General features: G+C 39.2%; 1 protein-coding gene across 2 annotated transcripts in view; it reads right to left on the bottom strand.

Annotated features, from left to right (window-relative positions):
* Window positions 1–18,276, bottom strand: part of Lsamp (limbic system associated membrane protein) — a 2,252,234-nt gene that overhangs the window by 2,183,898 nt on the left and 50,060 nt on the right. The gene's annotated exons all lie outside the window — the stretch shown is intronic.

Genomic DNA, 18,276 nt, shown 5'->3' with positions numbered 1-18,276 from the left:
GGTTAAGTTTGAGTGAAGATGCAAGAACTCCCTTTTTAAACTATGGAGGAATCCCACTAACATGTTCAGTGTTTCAAGAGTAAGTTTTATATTCTTTAAAAGCTCTGAGAAGTATGATCCAGAACTGTAAAAGACAAGGGAACCACAAAATAGACTGGTTGTGGTGACATACACCTGCAATCCCAGCACTCAGCGAGGCTCTGTGAGTTTGAGACCAGCCTTGTCCACAAACTGAGTCCAGGACAGTCAAGGCTACATAGAAAAACCCTGCTTTGAAAAAGGAAAACAAAAAGGAAAAAGAAAAGGAGGAGGTGATTTAAAATGCATAAAGTAAGAATTAGTATTAGCCATGCACAGAAAGTCGATGTCTTCCGTTGAGGTTGGCTCTTTTATTAATAAAAATGTCACACAATCTAAAGTAGACTGTAATTTATTGTCACATTTTCTTTCATTACTTTTTCAGTGGTAGCTTATGCAGAAAGAATTGCCTCATTAATAACTTTGACCAATTGCTTTGCAAGATGTTGATTATTTTTACCTTTTGCATTTGATAAAGCTTATAAACTGAGAAAAATATCAGTGTGAAAGTGTGTTAGGTTAGTTTTATTAATAAGTCAACTGTGGGACTTAAAATGAGTAAATTTTTCTTTGGGCACAGACACACCCTACATGGTTTCCCAGTCATCATGTGTACAAATACAGACACACACACACACACACACACACACACACACACACCTTTTAATGAAAGATTTCTGATTATTCAATAACTTTTAGCCTCAAAAGTATTCCTCCTTATAAGAAGACAATGCAGCCACTCCTGATGAGACGTGATAGACTAGGATCAGAGGGAAGAGGAGGAGGACCTCCCTTTTCAGTGGACTGGGAGAGGGAGAGAAGTGGGGAAGAGGGAGGGTGGGATTGGGAGGGGAGAAAGGAGGGAAGTACAGGGGTGATACAGAGTGAATAAACTGTAATTAATAAAAATAAAAAATAAAAGTAAAAAAAAGTATTCCTCCACCCTCTGTTGTTGTTTTAATAAATACTTTTCACCTTAATTAAGTCTTCTTGAGTTCACTGGCACCTACAAGTTAAATGACTTAACTGAACCTTATATGTAGTTGTAGAAGTTTCTCTGACCATGTCTTAACAGAAGCCAGCTGTTGTCTCTCAACTGCACCATTCTAGCTACTTTAGTATTTTGATGTCATAACTTCGCTCACATCCCTGTAGCCTAAGAATTGTCTATTGAAATAGCCAAATGGTAGCCAGGATTTTTTCATCATTCCCTCTATCTGCTGTATCCTGTGTTTACAAACTTGACACATACCTATTGAATGAAAGGCAGACACACTGCCTTACTTAATTTTGTGCTGCTATAACAGAATACCCAAGACCGGGTAACTTAGTGATGAGATGTATTTCTTACAGTTACAGGTTCTGGAAAAATATATGGATGGGGCTTGAATATATATAAAGAGAGCCCATGTTGTCTTTATCATCCTCAGAGGGGGGAAATGGCAGAAGCACAAGCGAACATAAAAGAGAGATAGGCAGAGGTTGATCTTATATTTGGTTTTAACTCTTGATTCTGATCCTGTGGTAACTGGCCCATTCCTGCAGTAATTATCTTAACATGTTTATGAGGACAGGACTTCGTGACTTAATCTCCTCACAAATGCCCTAACCAAAACAGCAGCATTCCTAAGCTAGTGGTATTGGTAGAATCTTTAAGGCCACTGCGCCCTTCACCCTTAGCTTAGAAGAACCAGAACCACCCAAGAACAGCAAAGGAAAAAGATCGCGAGCTAGCAGTAGACGGAATGGAATGGACCCAGGCATAATGAAACCCCAAATTCACCCACCATATGATTTCTGATTCAGTCCCACCTTTCCCTTCCTTAAGGGACTACTATGTGACTTTACTCAAAGGTGATTATTCATACTTTCTCCACCCGTGCCTCCCATACTTGGGACACATAAAGAAAAGTAAGGAAAGGGGTGGCGAGTGTTCCTTTCAGGACCTTGTCCCGTGACTTTCACTCTTTCCGGCTTCCTGTCATCCTGTCATCCTTGTGTCCAGATTTCCCTGCTCAGCCTGGACCCGGTGGAGTGTCTGGAAAGAATTTATTTCTTTTACAGCCCCTGAACAAAACCGGTGTTCATTTTCCAGGCTGGAATCACAAGAGAAAGATGAAAGCTAGGTGCACATAGTATAAATAAACATGGAATGGGAACGCAAGAGCGGAACACGGTGGCCTGACACAGACGAGAGAGAGACAATCCAGCATAACAAATAGTAAGTTGTGCTTTGCCGGTGGCATTTTCTGGCTCCATCAATAATTATATAATACAACAGTCACTGATTTCTCAGCACTGGATCAATAATGGGTTTCACATCCCCTCCAGAGCTGGTTGTTGACCAAGGTGCTTGCTCAGACCCCACCCCCCACCCCATCCATGGCAAAAAATCGATTCTTGCATAACTGCTTGTGTGCTTGGAATGTCAGCATCAGAGCAATGGAGAGATGTGGAGCTTAATAATGCTGCAGAACTCATGAAGATTTTTATATCTGCCTCTTGCTACACATCTCAACTAGAGCTTCAAAGGGAGGTCTCTAACCCAAAATACAAAAGAAACTGAATTTTCTAAGGCAATAGTATAAACCAAAAAAAAAAAATTATTTTAAAAAAATACCAGGAAAGAGCCAGGGCAGGGTAACAGACTTTCATCTCTCTTGTAATTGACGCAGCTCATGTTCAAACAGATGAGCTGATTGTATATCATTCTACCCGGTTAGTACAATAAGCTTATAATGTCACAATACTATCTGGGATGAACCTGATTTATGGTCCCCAAATGTTCAATCATATCTTATGGGACATTCAAGGACAACTATATCACACTGTAAAACATATTACTCAAAATGTAGAACTGGTCTATTTGTTTAAACAGAGGAGTAGGTTTTCAGTTGAATATTCTCTGGAAAACACTGCCATTTGTATGGACCCAACACGAAAAGAGAAGCAATGCTTAGCAATAATTCTAATCTGATAAAAGCAGATGGCCAAACTTGATAATATAGATACCAAAGTGGATTTTAAAAATTGAATTATCCTCTTTGGTTGTCTGCCTTGATTTAGTTAACTAGACAAAGACCCTAAATCATTGCTACTAGCAAAGCTAGTGTTGTAGTGTATGTGTATGAATTAGAGTGTTTTAAATTTTTTTAAATTTAAAACTTCTTTGCTTTTTTCTCTTTATAGACTCATTTTAACTGTTCTATATAAATGGCAGATAAATGTATCATAGTCAACAAAAGTTGTCACTTTGCAACTGCATCAACTCAAATTGATAAAATCAGGGTACAATAAGTAAAATGCCCAAATTCAGACAAAAACACCCAAGCCTCATGGGTTCAAGACTGAAATAAAACCAACTGTACAGATTTTTTTCTAAATCCACACATACCTCGTTGGATTTCAGAATACTTGCCCTTAAATTATCTTGTACTCAAAAGAAGAAATAATCTCTCCTTTCCAAAATTCATATGTTAAAATCCTAGCTGGCGGTATAGAAAACAAGACATAATTAAATTAGGAAAGAGTGTCACTTGGGTTACAAAATAAATGAATAATTTAATTATTCATCCACCCTTTAAACTGGGTCTCAAAGCAAGCTCAGACTTTTCTTAATCTTATGATCCTCCTGCCTCTGTCTCCAGAGTACTAGAATACTGGCATGCATCCACATATCTGGCTTCAAATAAGTTATTTTTTGTATTTGTTTTTTACACGGGGTTTCTCTGTGTAGCTTTGGACGTCCTGGACTCAACATTGTAGACTATTCTGGCCTCGAATTCACCTGCCTCTGCCTCCCTGAATGCTAGGATTAAAGGCATGAATCACCATGCCTGGCTTCAAAATATTTTCTTAACCTGGATTGATGAATAAAATTAAAACAACACAAAAGAAAACAAAATAAAGCTTTAGGCTTTGGGGTGGGAGAAATGGCTCAGCAGTTAAGAGCACTGGCTGCTTTTTGAAAGAACCTGGGTTAGAGTCCCTGATCCCACAGAGCAACTTGCAACCATCCCTCATTTGCAAGAGAGTTGCTGACCTCTTCTTACATGAGCACTAAATACATGATGTATACTTATATGCATGTTGGAAAAGCATCCATCCATACAAAAGTAAAGTAAAAAATTAAAATACAACATTTCTTTATATTAAAGAAACAACATAACTCTCTAGGGAATGTCTTTATCTCACAAAAAAAAACATGAAAAGGGAGCATATTAAAAGCTAACCAAACACTACTGTCTGCTAAAGAAACACAGAAATCTATCAACTCCTGATGATATTCTGTGATGACAATAGAACAGTGTCTTATTCAGCCATAATCAGAGAAGTTTCCTGTTGCAGAAAGTGGAGACAAAACAGAGACCTACACCTGTACAATGTGCAATGTGAGACCTTAGAACACTCAATATTAATTGGGATGTCTTGATCAAAATCCTCCTCTCAGGGCTCAGGGAACTCGGAAGAAGAGGCAGAAATACTGTTAAGAGCCATGGGGAATGGAAGACACAAAGGAAATAAAGGTTACTGAGAAATAGGATTTCTCCATCGAAATACTCCACTCAGGGCTCTGGGAGCGCCACAAAAGAAGAGGCAGAAAGATTTTAAGAGCCAGCAGGATTGGAAGACAGAAGGGAAATAAGGCCTTTTGGACACAGCGGGACTAACACATGTAGGAACTCACAGAGACTGGCAGCATGCTCACAGCCTGCACAGGTCTAAGACAGATGGACTCCTAGAGAAGTGGACACAGGCTCCCATCCCTAACCTAGAAGTTATCTCCGATTGACAACTACTCTCAGAGGAAAACTAGTTTTCTCTGGTGGAGCTTCACCTAAGGACAGGCACCATACCCAACAGTGGTTGGCCAACAGAAAACAAACTCAATGGCAATTTTGGAGGCTGCTTTTTTCCCTCACAGTGCTTTGTCTGGGTTTTTGTTTGTTTGTTTGTTTACAGATCCTTAGCTAATATATTATGGTTTCAGGTTTCTTTTTAGGGTTTCTTTTTAATGTGTGCAAATGTATGTATCTCAGTGCAAAGACATGTATAGATATGTTTCTTTTGCTCTTTTTTTTGACTCTTTTCTGTTTGTATGTTTAATCTTATTCTGGTTTGCTTCTTTTCGTTTTATCTTATGTTATTACTATCACTATTATTATTAACTGTGGATGCCTTTTATATTTTAAGGATATAAAGAAAGAAGAGGTATGGATTTGGGTAGGTGGGGAAGTAGATGGGATCTGGGAAGAGCTGAGAGAGACAAATCCATAATCAGAATATACCATATGAAAAAAAATAGCTATGCTCAATTTACAAAAGAAAAAATACATACAGCAGCAACAGCAACAACAAAGAAGTGATAGTCTCTTATTAGCCTCCAAAGCCACTGACTGATTTGTATTTTCAAAGTCCTTTTTGTATAAAGACACAAATATGTGACCACATATAAAAGTTTATACTCAAGAAGACTTAGCTGCCAGGCATTCATTGTTATTTCTAGATTTACCCCAGGAAACCACCAAAATAGAGCAGATTAGAAAAATATTTCAGGGAATTTGTGAACTTGAAGACATTCCAGGTCTTTGGTTAGCCTGACTGAAACCTGACTAATGGTCTAGGAAGAGAAATCTTACTCCTAAGACATGGCTTACATTTGAACAGGTTCTTTATCCTTGCTTTGTAGAAATTTGACTTAGTATTTCCTTCGATACCCTAATGGGTAGAGTCTTTCAGAGGTATGCTGTGGACGGCTCCTATCCTGTTCCTTGTCTTCTACTTCCAATGTCTGTTTGATTGCCCTTCTGAATGAGGACTAAGCATCTTCTTTAGGGTCCTCCTTGTTGTTCAGCTTTTTTAGGGCCATAGATTTTAATATGTTTATCCTATATTATATGGCTAATATTCACTCATAAGTGAATATATATCGTTTTTGTCTTTCTGCTTCTGTGTTACCTCACTCAGAATGATCTTTTCTAGTTCCCACCCTTTGACTGCAAATTTCAGCCAAACTTTGGGCAGAGTGCCAGAATCTTTATGGAAGAACTGGGAGAGAGAAAGGCCTGGATGGGACAGGAACTCCACAAGGAGAACAACAAAGCCAAAATAACTGGACACTGGGGGGGGGGGGGAGACCAATACTCCAACTAAGGACCATGCATGGAGAGGACTAGACCCCCTGTTCAAAGGAAGCACATTGGCTGCTCAGTTTCCAAGTGGGCTCCCTAGTAAGGGGGAAAGAGTCTGTCTCTGACATGAACTCAGTGGCCAGTTCTTTGATCACCTACCCTGGAGGGTACAGCCTTGCCAGACCACAGAGGAAGATGATTCAGCCAGACTTGATGAGACCTGATAAGCTAGGATCAGATAAAAGAGGAGGAGGTCCTCTGCTATCAGGGGCCTAGGGAAAAGGCATAGGGGGCTAAGAGGGAGGGTGAGTGTGCCTGGGAGGAAAGAAGGGAGGAGGCTGCAGTGGTGATACAAAGTGAACAGACTGTAATAAATAAATATATAAATAAAATTTATAAAAATAAAGAACTTTGACTGAAGCTCAAGGACAAATAAATAGATTGCTCTGCCCAGAGTGAAGTCAAAGACTGACAGCAGAACACACAAGGGAATTGAATCATTGTTTCACATTTTATCTTCGGTAATCCTAATGAATAATATTTTTCAAATAGAACTGAATTTAAAAATATGTAGAATTAGCCAGTGTTCAACTGCCCATATAACATGCCATTTAATATGGTTTTTACATTATTTGATAATTGTTTGAAGAAAGTATACTACATTTGAGGCAGGGCAGGATGCTTATGTTTGCCATGTGGGAATTGTGGAAATGAGAGGGTACCTTGTGGGAGTTGGTACTTTATTTCTACCTTACAACATCTAGGAACCAAACTCAGGGAAGCAGGCTTGACTGAAAGCATTTTTAACTCCTGCGTTATCTCACTGATCTATACATTTACATTTGGAAGGTTTTAGTGAATGTTTATAATCATCATCCTTATCTGCCATCACTTTTATTGAGGTTAACTGATTTTGGCACAACTTCTCTCTATGTTCACTACTTTATCCAAGGCACTCAGAAAAAAAAAAATGTCTCACAATTATATTTAGCATAGAAAAAATAGGTGAAGATAGAAATGGCTGAATGGAGGGTGAAGATAATTTCACCTCATTCACACCATTATCTAAAATGACAAGTGAATTTTAATTTTGGGACTTTATACAATACAATAGGAAGCTGTTGATCTCAGATTGAAAGTAGATGCACCTCCATCTACTTAATTTTAAAGTAGATTCCCCTTGTTTGGTTGTGGTTCTGCTTTCATGGTTATCACAGTCAACCCTAATCTTACAGATGCAGTGCTTTGTCTATGCTAACATACATGGGCTTCCTATTAATTGTATTTTTCTGGGAGGCTGGAGAGATGGCTTAGAATTTAACAGCACTTGCTGCTCTTCCAAAGGACATTTCCAATTCCCAGCACCCACAAGGCAGCTCACAACCATCTGTAATTCCAGTCCCAGGTGACCCAGTGGCCTCTTCTGGCCTCCTTAGGGCACTGTAAGCATGAGGTACCTGGACATACAGGTACTCATACATCTTTAATAAATAAATATTTTAAAGAAATTTTACTTGAAAAACTTCTCAGTACAATGTACCTAAAACCACAGATTTAAAGCCAGTGTACCCTTCTGACCTTTTAAAATAGATAGGCTGTATTCTTTCTGAACTTTATTTTTTCCATGTATAAACATGGAGAATGGACTGACCTTAAGGTCAACTGAGATTTTTTTTTTCAAAAGGGTAATTATTCTAGTTGTTCTTTACTTAAAGACATATTTGTGACAAACCTTATTAGGCTCATGGTCCTATCTGGAGAAATGGAAGATAGCAACAAATATTGTATTGGTTTTAATTTTCAAATCTATTGTGAGGGTGAGTAATATGCCTTTTAACTCATTTCTGGAGCCCAAAAGTCATTCAAGAACAAGACCCAAGAAAGTGAATCACATCTCAAAACTATTAATGGTTCAGAATTATGTTGCTGGAGTGGAGCCACAAAGAGTTTAAAAAAATGCAGGACTCTAGTTGACACTCACTTGTTTTATATGTGTACTCTACATCAAGATACCATGTTACTGTGTACATTCACATCATAACCCAAAGATCAAGCCTCATCAAGTAAACTATCAGTTCACCTCATTTAAGGGCATGCATGCTTGAGCAAAGAAAATCTGCCATTGAGAAATGAAATTGATTCCTATACAAAAACGTAGAAATACAGAGACGGTCTTGGAACTGTGTGGTTGGCAGTGGTGGAAAGAGTGCTGCAGCAGCTCTGGAAAAGCATTCACTGTCATAGATGGAGCGTCTGGGTCAATAACATATAGAACTCAGGAGAGTAAAAAAGAGAGATAGCAAAGCCTCCATCTTTCCAGGTTGTAGGGCATGATCATGAATGGGATAAAGGTAGATACAAGACTATCAGTTGAAAATGTGAGAGTGAGATCGCTTTGCTGTGGTGATAAGGTAATTATTGAATATACTCTTCATTCTAGTCTTTGGGTTATGGTCGAATTCATGGGAAGAACATTCTGAAAAATGTTTTGAAAGTACAGCATAGCTTTTCATAAGTTCAGATATAAAATGTAAGAAAGATGAATGAAATGAAAATAGACTTTGTTTTTTAACAAAAAGGGAAATAGATTGTAATTATTTGGGAAATTTTCAGCCTTGCTGTACTGCAAAACAGGAGAAAACTTTGTGGTCCAAGAAGACCACAAAGTATGTGGCCAAATCACCTTTAGGCATTGTGGAAGATATGCAAGCACAATAAAAGACTTCCCTAAAGACATTATATGTTTACTGGTCCTCATCACAGAACTGGAACAAGGGGTCTTAGAGGTAATAAATATCAGCCATAGTCACCATTTCATTCTTTTTTTTATTTACAATTTATTCACTTTGTATCCCAGTTATAGCCCCCTCCCTTATCAACTCCTTGTCCCACCCCCCTCTTCCTCCCCTATTCCTCTTCCCTAGTCCACTGATTGGGGAAGTCTTCCTCTCTTACTGTCTGACTGTAGCCTATCAAGTCCCATCAGGTCCCTGCCTGGATCATCTTCCTCTGTGGGTTGGGTAGGTCACCCCACCAGGGAGAAGTGATCAAGGACCAGGCAACCGAGTTCATGTCAGAGACTGTCTCTCTCCTCTTACTAGGGAACCCACATGAAGCCTGATCTCTCTATGGGCTACACCTGAGTAGGGGGTCTAGATCGTCTCTATGTATGGTCTTTGGTCTTTATCTCTGGGCCCAGCTTTTTCTTTCTTTCTTACTTTCTTTCTTTCTTTCTTTCTTTCTTTCTTTCTTTCCTTCTTTCTTTCTTTCTTTCTTTCTTTTTCTTTTTTTTCTTTCTTCCTATTTTTTCCTTCTTTTTTTTTTGACTTTGTTGGACTCCTTGAGTGACTCCTGTCTCTTCTGGGTCCTTGTAAGACCACCTCTCTGCTGGTAGTCCTGGACTCTATAAGAAAGCAGGCTGAGCAAGACATAGTGAGCAAGCCAATAAACAGCAGTCCAGGTTCCGTCCTATTTGAAATTCTGTCCTGACTTCCTCCAATAATGAAGAGTAAAGTAGAAAACTAAATGAAATAAACCCTTTCCTCCACGAGTTGCTTTGATTGTAGTGTTTCATCACAGAAACAGAAATCCTAAGATAATGCTAAAGGATGGAACAGCCCCAAAATCCTGATTCTCCTCGAAGGCAGATGACCACTGTGAGGCTACGTGTTGCCACTGTGACCATGTCTAGTGAAGCACTGAAGATGATGTTGCTTCCGTTATTCTTGACTTGTAGAGCTTCAGAAAAAAAATTAAAAAGCCAGATGGAAGAACTACAGACAATAATCTCTAGGCCTTAATAGCTATAAGCCTGGCTGTACTGAGAATAGCTGTGGAGTCAGAACCATATACATACAACTAGGCAAAATGATTAGAATGGTGGTCTTGTTGAGTCATGGAAACAACATCTTTGTCCTGGTAGACTGGAGCACAAGTTCTACAATCCAAAAGGTGATTGTGGACTTTAACATTGACTATGTATATACTCCTTCCTTGGCCTAAGATCTCTTTTGGGACCTTTTGCTACATTTTGTTAATAGTTTCTCTCTTTTAGATCAGAAAGGTCTGTTCTACCCAGCCTGATGCTATAGGAACATCGATGAAGAACAAGTTGCCTCAGATTAAATCATATCTGCAGTCTTATTCCTATGTCATTTAGGCATTATTCAGGTGATTCTCTAGCCTTCTGACTTTTGGGTCAATGGTGAAATTACCTGAAACTTTGGCTGTTATAAAAATGTGTGAGTAATAATTGTACATATTTGGGGGCTAGAGAACATTTCAGTATATATATATATATATATATATATATATATATATATATACAGTGTGCACTGATCAAATCAATATTGTTATTTCATTTCTTTATTATTGTTCTATATTTATATTATTTAATATCTTCTGGTTATCATTAAACCAAAGAATAGATTGTTATTAACTATAGTTACTCCATTGTACTATAGAATGTTGATGTTAATTCCTTTATCTTTCTGAGATTTGGTACCCAGTTTCCAAACTCTGTCTATTAACCCCACCCCTATAAATCACTATTCTACTGTCAAATCAATTCTTTAGGGTTCTGTAGGTGAAAAAGCATGTGGAAATTTTCTTCTGTCTGATTTATTTTATTCAACACAATGTATTTCAGATCCATCAACTTTATTGCAAATGAGAAGTTTACTTCTTTTCATACCTAAATTGTTTCCACTGCACATATATATGACACATTCCTTTCAAACATTCCTATGCTTGCAGGCATCTGGGTTGGTCTTATATTTCAGCTATTAGTAACATTGCCACGGTGAACCCAAGAGTCCAGTGGCTTAATTCTGTTTATGTATATCCAAAAGTAGGATGGCTGATCCATTTTCACTTTTCCTAAGAATTTCCTTATTGCTCTTTAAAACAGCTATGTTAATTTGTATTCCTACCTATAATGTACAAATTTTCCCTTTCTGTCACATCTTCACGGGCACATTTTGTGTTTTCTTTTGGTAATGAGAGCTCTTCTTTTGGTGAAATATTTTCTCATCATCATTTGTCAGCCCTTCCCTCAAGGTTAAGAGTGTTTAGCAGTGCTTAATGTACTCACTGACATTTTTTTCTTTTAATTTTATATTAATTACAGTTTATTTACTTTGTTTCCCAGCTGTATTCCCCTCCTTCATTCCCTCCCAATCCCACCCTCCATCCGTTATCTCCTCCCTGCCCTTCTCTAAGTCCACTGATAGGGGAGGTCCTCCTCCCCTTCCACCTGAACCTACCTTATCAGGTCTCATCAGGACTAGCTGCAATGTCCTCCTCTGTGGCCTGGCAAGGCTGCTTTTCCCTTGCGGGGGGGCAGGGTCAAAGAGCTAGCCACTGATTTCATGTCAGAGACAGTCCCTATTCCCCTTACTAGGGAACACACTTGGATGCTGAGCTGCCATGGACTTTGTCTGAGCAGAAATGTTTATTCTTATCATTTTCTTGATTCTTTAATTTTGAAGTTTATGTCAAATGTCCATACGTATCTGCATTTTTGTAAACGTAGGAGTGTGGAGGGTACTCATGCAAATATGTGAAATGTATATAAGATCCTAGGACGATATCAGGTGTCTTTGTTGATTACTTTCCAATTCAGTCATTGAGACAGGGTATCTCAATTGAACACAGAGCTCAACAATATGGCTAGCAAGGCTAGTCAGCTTGCTCCAGGAATTCTCTCTGCCTTACATTCTAGAAATCCAAATTCCCAAACACATGACTGCTGATACCATGACAAGCAGTATATAACTGCTGAACTATCTTTTGTAGCATATTTCCCCAATGTTGAGTTGGATTATTTACTTTTAGTATTGTTGCCATTGCTGTTTGAGACTTGGGTTTTCTGTTTGTTTAGTTGGTTCATTCGTTCGTTGGTTGGTTTGTTAGTTGTTTTGGTAGTTGTTGATTCTTTTATATTCTGGATATTAATCCTTGAACAAGTGAATAAATAGCTTTCAAATATTCTTCCCGTTCTGCTTTGTTCCTTCAGTCTCTTGATTTTCTTCTTTTCTGTGCAAGTCTTCTTATTTTGCTGTAATTCTAAATGTATATAAGTATTGTTTGGTTTATATATATATGTTTATATTTTTGTATAATTGTGTGGCTTGGGGGTCTTATTTTAAAAAGGCTGCCTATATCAATGATTTAAAGTGTTTACCTTTCTAGTAGTTGCAAAGTTTTAGATAAAATTCTGTATTTCATAAAACTTAGGTATAGAATAAATTAGGTGTATAGGGAACATCCACAGAATCATAAAGGAATCACACATACACAAATATGTATATGCACATACATCCGATATCACGCTGAGTAGAGAAATCCAGAAAACATTTCCTTCCATATCAGAAATAACAGTCTAGAGTCTACTTTCTTTTCATTTTAATTATGTAGTTTTAATATGAAAAGCAGAATGTTCTCTCGTCATTGATTCGTGATGGTTTTCTTACTTTTTATTTCGTTATTATTTATTACAATTTATTCACTTTGTATCTCAGCTGTAGCACCCTCGCTCATCTCCTTCCAGTCCCACCTTCCGTTTTTCTTCCCTCCCTATGGCCCTCCTCAAGTCCACAGATAGGGGAGGTCCTCCTCCCCTTCAATCTGACCCTAGCCTATCAGGTCTCATCAGAACTGGCTGCTTCTTCCTCTGTGGCCTGGAAAGGCTATACCCCACAGTGGGAGGTGATCAAAGAGCCAGCTACTGAGTTCATGTCAGAGACAACCCCTGCTCCCCCTACTAGGTAACCCACTTGGAGACTGAGCTGCCTACGGGCTACATCTGAGCAGGGCATTTAGGTCCTCTCCATGAATGGTCCTTGGATGGAGGATTGGTCACTACAGGCCCCCCTTGGTCCAGTTTTTATGGCTCTGTTGTTCTCCTTGTGAATTTCCTGTGCCTTCCAGATCTTTCTATCTCCCCCTTCTTCCATAAGATTTCCTGAACTCTGCCCAAAGTCTGGCTATGAGACTCAGCATCTGCTTTGAAACCCTATCAGCAGAGTCTTTCAGAGGCCATCTGTGGTAGGCTCCAGTCCTGTTCCCTGTTTTCTCCCGCTTCAGTTGTATAACCTGTTTCCCCTTCTGAATGTGGACTGAGCATCGTCCTTAGGGATCTCCTTGTAATAAAGCTTCTTTAAGACCATAGATTTTAGTATGTTTATCTTAGCATCTTACATTTTTAGTATGTTTATTTTAGTATGTCTAATATCCACTTCTAAGTGAGTATATACCATGTGTGTCTTTCTGCTTCTGAGTTACCTCACTCAAAGTGATCTTTTCTAGTTCTCTTCGTTTGCCTGCAAATTTCATGATTTCCTTGTTTTTAAATGCTGAGTAGTATTCCATTGTGTAAACGTACCACAATTCCTGTATCCATTCTTAATAATTGCATGCAGTGTTATACTGGAAAACACAGAAAGGGTGATTTTTCTATTTTCATGGAGTAAATATTACTTTTTAAATTAAACTTTTATTTTTTATATTAATTACAATTTATTAACTCTGTATCCCAGCTGTAGCACCATCTCTCATTCCCTCCCAATCCCTACTCCCTCCCTCATCTCCTCCTATTCCTCTCTCCAAGTCCACTGATAGGGGAGGCCCTCCTCTCCTTTCACCTGACCCTAGCTTATCAGGTCTCATCAGGACTGGCTGCGGCTGCGATGTCCTCCTCTGTGACCTGGCAAGGCTGCTCCCTCCTTGGAAGTGGGGAAGATCAAAGAGCCAGCAACTGAGTTCATATCAAAGATAGTCCCTGTTCCCTTTACTAAGGAACCCACTTAGATACTGAGCTGCCACGGGCTACATCTGAACAGGGGTTCTGGGTTATTATTAAACCAAAGTGGTTTATAGTATCCATGCCCCTCATCCAAATGACCTTCATAGGACTAACAACATTTTTTTTTAATTTTTGTGACATCACACAAAATGACATCATCTAGCTAAAGGAAACTAAACAATAATGGTAAGATCAGGACACACCACAAATTTACAGTAAGCAAAGAGCATGGTGCTTTCATTTTAAAAAGTGATTTTAAAAGCTTAAAGAAGAAAAAGAATCTGTCAGCATACTGACTGTAATAGAGCAATAGATCGGCGATCCCAGAAATCAAATTACACATCTATGACCAATTGAATCTCAAGAAATGTACCACAATTATATGTTGGAGAAAGAGTAGATTCTTCAATTCACAATTCTGGAAACTGAATATTCCTATATAGACCATCAAATTTTTTTTCTTTTTTTTTTAAATTTTTCATCAATTACACTTTGTTCATTCTGCATCCCCCCATAAGCCCCTCCCTCCTCCCATCCCAATCCCACCTTCCCTCCTCCCTCTGCTTGCATGCCACTCCCCAAGTCTACTAATAGGGGAGGTTCTCCTCTCCTTTCCGATCTTAGTCCATCAGTTCACATGAAAAGTGGCTGCATTGTCCTCTACTATGGCCTGGTAAGGCTGCTCCCCCCCAGGGGGAGGTGATCAAAGAGCAGGCCAATCAGATTAGGTCAGAGGCAGTCCCTCTTCACATTACTATGCAACCCAATTGGACTCTGAACTGCCCTGTGCAGGGGTTCTGGGTTATCTCTATGAATAGTCCTTGGTTGGAGCATGAGTCTCTGGGAAGTTCCCTGTGTTCAAATTTTCTTGTTCTGTTGCTCTCGTTGTGGAGACCCTGTCCTCTCCAGCTCTTACTATTTCCCAGTTCTTACCTAAAATTCCATTCACTCTGCCCAACAGTTGGCCATCAGGCCCAACATCTGCTTTGATAGTCTGAAGGGCAGAGGCTTTCAGAGGCCCTCTGTGGTAGGTTCCTAGGTTGTTTGCTGTTTTCTTCTTCTTCTGATGTTCATCTTCTTTGCCTTTCCGGATGGGGATTGGACATTTTAGTTAGGGTCCTCTCTCTTGCTTAGTTTCTTTAGATGCACAGGTTTTAGTGGGTTTGTCCTACGTTGTATGTCTATATGAGTGAGTATATACCATGTGTGTCTTTTTGCTTCTGGGACAACTCACTCAGGATGATCCTTTCCAGATCCCACCATTTACCTGCAAATTTCATGATTTCCTTATTTTTCATTGCTGAGTAATATTCCATTGTGTAGATGTACCACAATTTCTGCATCCATTCTTCAGTTGAGGGGCATCTGGGTTGTTTCCAGCTTCTGGCTATTACAAATAAAGCTGCTACAAACATGGTTGAGCAAATGTCCTTTCTGTGTACTTGAGCCTCTTTTGGATATATGCCCAGGAGTGCTATGGCTGGATCTTGGGGAAGCACTATTCCTAGTTGTCTGAGAAAGCGCCAGATTGATTTCCAGAGCGGTTGTACAAGTTTACATTCCCACCAGCAATGGAGAAGGGTTCCCCTTTCTCCACAACCTCTCCAGCATGTGTTGTCACTTGAGTTTTTGATCTTGGCCATTCTCATGGGTGTAAGGTGAAATCTCAGGGTTGTTTTGATTTGCATTTCCCTAATGGCTAGTGAGGTTGAGCATTTTTTTAAGTGCTTCTCTGCCATTTGGTATTCCTCTACAGAGAATTCTCTGTTTAGCTCTGTTCCCCATTTTTTAAGTGGATTACTTGGTTTGCTGATTTTCAGCTTCTTTAGTTCTTTATATATACTGGATATGAGTCCTCTGTCAGATAAAGGGTTGGTGAAGATTCTTTCCCAATCTGTAGGCGGTCGCTTTGTTTTGATGACAGTGTCCTTTGCTTTGCAGAAGCTTTTCAGTTTCATGAGGTCCTATTGATTGTTGCTCTTAAAGCCTGTGCTGTTGGTGTTCTGTTCAGGAAGTTTTCTCCTGTACCAATGAGTTCTAGGGTATTTCCCACTTTTTTTTCAAGCTGAATTAATGTGTCTGGTTTTATGTTGAGGTCTTTGATCCACTTGGACTTCAGTTTTGTGCAGGGTGATAAGTATGGATCTATTTTCATTTTTCTACATGTAGACATCCAGTTGGACCAGCACCATTTGTTGAAGATGCTATCTTCCAAAAAAAGCCCAGGACCAGATGGCTTCAGCGCAGAATTCTACCAGACCTTCAAAGAAGAGCTAACACCAATTCTCTTCAAACTATTCCACAAAATAGAAACAGAAGGAACATTACCAAACTCATTCTATGAAGCCACAGTCACCTTGGTACCTAAACCTCACAAAGACTCAACAAAGAAAGAGAATTTCAGGCCAATCTCCCTTATGAACATTGATGCAAAAATACTTAATAAAATACTTGCAAACCGAATCCAAGAACACATTAAAGACATTATCCACTATGACCAGGTAGGCTTCATCCCAGGTATGCAGGGGTGGTTCAATATACGGAAATCCATCAATGTGATCCACCATATTAACAAACTGAAAGAAAAAAACCACATGATAATCTCCCTAGATGCTGAAAAAGCCTTTGACAAAATCCAACATCCATTCATGTTTAAAGTATTGGAGAGATCAGGGATACAAGGCACATATCTAAACATAGTAAAGGCGATATACAGCAAGCCTATAGCCAACATCAAACTGAACGGAGAGAAACTTAAAGCAATCCCACTAAAATCAGGGACAAGACAAGGCTGCGCACTCTCTCCATATCTCTTCAACATAGTGCTGGAAGTCCTTGCTAGAGCAATAAGACAGTTGAAGGAGATCAAGGGGATACAAATTGGAAAGGAAGAAGTCAAATTATCACTATTTGCAGATGATATGATAGTATACGTGAGTGACCCCAAAAACTCTACCAGGGAACTCCTACAGCTGATAAACATCTTCAGCAAAGTGGCCGGATACAAAATTAACTCAAAAAAAAAATCAGTAGCCCTCCTGTATACAAAAGACAAAAGGGCTGAGAAAGAAATTAGGGAAACAACACCCTTCACAATAGCCACAAATGACATAAGGTACCTCGGAGTAACCCTAACCAAGGAAGTCAAAGACTTGTATGAAAAAAATTTCAAATCTCTGAAGAAAGAATTAGAAGAAGATATGAGAAGATGGAAAGATCTCCCATGCTCATGGCTTGGCAAGATTAACATAGTAAAAATGGCCATCTTACCAAAAGCAATCTACAGATTCAATGCAATGCCCATCAAATTACCAACACAATTCTTTTTTTTTTTTTTTTCACTTGCTCAACCATGTTTATAGCAGCTCTATTTGTAATAGCCAGAACCTGGAAACAACCCAGATGTCCATCAACGGTGGAATGGGTACAGAAATTGTGGTATTTTTATACCATGGAATAACAAAATACTTAAAGCATAAACAAAATCACATTTCAACTTAACACATTTTAAAATGTATATTATTAAGGAAAAATGAGAAGCTGCCACAATGGTAATTATAATAAGTGAAATAATAACACAAGAATTTGGTATACCAAATCCTGTGAAAATATGAAAATCAGGTAACATCACATGATAATAAGGAAAAGCATATGTATAAACTTTACAGCCTAGTAATGATATTTCTTTTTAATTCTTTTTTTTTTTTTCAATGCAGTTTATTCAGGAACATTGAACAATCCTCGGACCCCGGGGAAAGCCAGCCCACAGCTTAAATAGCCTCTGGGTAGCCAACCCAGGCGTGCCACGGGGGCAATGCAGATAGGTCCACATACATGGAAGCAAGCCAGATCCTCGGCCTTAGCCAAATGTGGAGTTGTTCGTGACAGAGAGCACTCACCATCGGGAAGGTAGAAGGCGGAAACCAGCTCCATCTTTAAGGCATAGCATTCCGCAGCTCTCTACAGTTCCCCCTTTTTGTTTTAGACGCATCAGGCAAGAGTAGAGGTCTGATCTCTGATATTAGAAATAAATTGGGACTTTGTACAGATGTTCATTTAGGTGTCATCCACCCAAAGAGCATCAGACCCGTCCAATACCTTTTTCTCAGAGGCGGGACCTGGGGCATCAACCCGCCTGCAATCAGACATGCTCTTCTCTGGGTCCAAAGCGGCTGACCCTGAGTGCAGTGCTTAGCCTCACATCCTGAGCGTATCATTTTAGCTTTTTATGGTATCCAACCATGCTTGGGGAGAATGTCCTGC

Source organism: Meriones unguiculatus, chromosome 17 (genome assembly GCF_030254825.1).
Source record: "Meriones unguiculatus strain TT.TT164.6M chromosome 17, Bangor_MerUng_6.1, whole genome shotgun sequence".
Taxonomy (NCBI): domain Eukaryota; kingdom Metazoa; phylum Chordata; class Mammalia; order Rodentia; family Muridae; genus Meriones; species Meriones unguiculatus.
This window is presented reverse-complemented; position numbering and strand designations above follow the sequence as displayed.